General features: G+C 45.1%; 1 pseudogene across 1 annotated transcript; it reads right to left on the bottom strand.

The window, feature by feature from the left end:
- Window positions 1-430: 430 nt before the first annotated feature.
- LOC309609671 (uroporphyrinogen-III synthase pseudogene) lies at window positions 431-2107 on the bottom strand (annotated as a pseudogene). The gene is made up of 2 exons: window positions 2095-2107; window positions 431-1490 (listed from the first exon to the last, which is right to left on the bottom strand). The product of its transcript is annotated as a uroporphyrinogen-III synthase pseudogene (transcript).
- Between the last annotated feature and the right edge of the window lie 780 nt (window positions 2108-2887).

The raw sequence follows: 2887 nt of genomic DNA, 5'->3' as shown, positions 1-2887 counted from the left end.
GAGGTAGAGAAGGAGTCAGCCAGAATTTTTTGCCTAGGAAATACGTGTAGTCATGCATACATCCTGGCAAAAGATTACTACTACAGTAGTCACAGTGCACAGATATCTTTTTTTTTTTTAATGTATAGCTGATTCACTCTATTGTACAGCAGAAACCAACACAACAATGTAAAGCAATTATACTCCAATAAAGATGTTTAAAAAAAAAAAGAAAGAAAGAAAGAAAGAAACTCCCTGAGATTGGGAACCAGCAAACAGCAGACATAATTTCAGGAGAAGCAGTTTGGTCACAAGATGACTTTTCCCTGTGAGCCTTTTATTCCCTCTGAAATCGTATGGTCACAGGAGAGAGGGCATCTGGAGAGCTCCGCTCTCGGACTCACCACCACGGGCCTGGCCGGGCCAACGGAGCCTGCCTGCAGGGCTGGACCCAGGCTGCAGACAGTGTCCCCGAGCAGTGCCCCGGACAGCCCAGTGCTGATGCCCGTGCTCCGTCCCTGGGCACCGACCGGAGTGAGCGTGCCAGTCAGGGTGGAGGGAGGGGCCGGCAGTGTCTATACAACTGAGACAGTCCTGACCCCCCCAGGGGTGCTGTGAGCTGCACCTTAATCTGGTCAATGTTGTCACCAGATAACCTTGAATATGCTTGAGACTGTGTGTCAGGCCAGAGGGAATGAAAAAAGTGATGCTGGCTGGAATGCCCTGCTGGGAATAGTAGCTATTGAGGTTCCCCTGGATTCCTGGGTGTGGGATCGTCTGGTAGACGGTTAAGCTCTCCACGGGAATCCCTCTGTCCTTGAGCATTTTCAGCAGGATTTCTCTTTTGAGGGTTCCACAGGGAAACAGAAGAGGCAGTGCTGATGACTCCCTAGAACAAATGCACTCTGCAAGCTTTTCTGCATTTCCACAGTTTTCTCCTTCTGTATGCAGGCCAATTTTATTCACTAGAGAAGCAGTAGCATTTCCCACCACATACACTGACTTAGCATTCCATTTTTCTTTCAGAGACTTTCTCCAGACTTTGGTTTTATTGTCTTTCTCCAAACACAGCTCCACTGCTTCCACTGCTCTGGGACTGGTAAAAATGAGGCCCCCGTAACCTTCAGGGTGAGACAGCTTCTCCGAAAAACTGGGAAGAGACAAAAACTCAAATGATAAAACAGGGATCAAAGTGGCTTCGAGTCCATATAATCCTAATTCCCTGATGTAGGGATCCTGGCCACAGTCGTCCTCCTCAGGGTCTTTCAGTAAAAGAACCTTCGTTATTACCTGGCAGTCTTTACAGGGTGCTCGTCTGGCTGGTGAGGCACTCGGCAGGCACCCAGTCAGGGGCGGAATCTCACGGTTCCCACCAGCAGGCAGCGAGGCTGCGGGAGCGACCAGCCGGGAGGGTGGCCCCCTCACCGCGTGGCCAGCGCTGCCATGGCGACGGCTCTCCCCGGGCCCCAAGCACCAGCACTTGCGCCGGGGGTCGCAGAGCCCCAGCCGCGCTCAGCTGGAGCTCACGCATGCGCACCGACACCCCGAACAGATAAGATTACTACTACAGTAGTCACAGTGAACAGATATCTTAAGTTAATGATTTTAGGGCTTTTCTATATATGGGAAGATGCAAGAATCTGGGGTAATTTAAATTCTTCCTGAGATATACATCTAACTATCTAAGGGCCTGTTTAGCCAAAGAACAGAGTGCCTTATCCTGTTTTTTCATCCTGAATACATCTCAAGGTGTACTGTCAGTGGGCAACTGCAGTGGGTTGTGACTTAACCCTTGTATAACTGGTTGGTGAACGATGCTTTTTGTTTTTTGTTTTTTGTTTTTATTGTTCACAATACAGAAGATAACCTCCAGAAGACCTAATTGAAGAAGATGATACATTTATTTTAACAGAAACTTAGTAAATAGTATGATATTTTGAGTTGGTGCAAATTGAAATTCCAATTGTTTTATGTATATATAAAGTGCATAATTTATAACATGTTAATTTAATTTCTATGTCTATATTTTGACCAGGTATTGCATATATTAATGACCTTTGTAAGGAAGTATATATACACACCTCTTAGAAGATTTGCACAAATTTGAGGTGTCACCTGAAAGTGTCATGGTACAAGTTTGGCCTTGTACTTAAATTGAAAACTATTGCTTCTTAAAGGGAAGTGATCAGTCAATATCTTTTTTAAATCATTTGGAAACTGGAAAGAAAGCAGTTACTTTCTAAAAAACACAGTACGTGGCATAATGGAGCCTAGAGTTCCATGAGATTAGGAGAGAGGCACCCAACTTGAACCTGGCCTACCAGGAGAAGTTTCCTAAAGGACTTGAAATTAAAAGAGACCTGAAAGTGAGGAGTTGGCCTGGTGGAGGAGATAAATAGTTACCCTAGTGTAAGAAGCAGGACACAGAGGAAGAAAGGCAGAAGGGGCGGGGTTCAGGGGAGAGACAGAGAGACAAAGTTGCACTTACAGGGCATGGGAAGAGAGAAATGAAGCTGGAGAAAAAGTAGGGTCAGATCATAAGAACCATGTATGTCATGGTAAAGAGTTAGGACTTTAAACGAAATAATACCATTTGCAGCAACATGGATGCAATGAGAGATTATCATACTAAGTGAAGTAAGTCAGAAGAAGAAAGACAAATACCATATGATATCACTTATATGTGGAATCTAAAATATGACACAAATGAACCTATCGATAAAGCAGAAACAGTCTCACAGACATAGAGAACAGACTTGTGATTGCCAAGGGGCAGGGGGAGGGGAGGGATGGACTGGGAGATTGGGGTTAGTAGAAGCAAACTATTACATATAGAATGGATGGACAACAAGGTCCTACTGTATAGCACAGGGAACTATATTCACTGTCCCGGGATAAACCATAATGA

The sequence above is a fragment of the Balaenoptera borealis genome (assembly GCF_965194805.1).
Source record: "Balaenoptera borealis genome assembly, chromosome: 13".
In the NCBI taxonomy this organism is placed as follows: Eukaryota; Metazoa; Chordata; class Mammalia; order Artiodactyla; family Balaenopteridae; genus Balaenoptera; species Balaenoptera borealis.
Note: the sequence above shows the minus strand (reverse complement) of the source record. Positions and strands in the feature narration are given on the sequence as shown.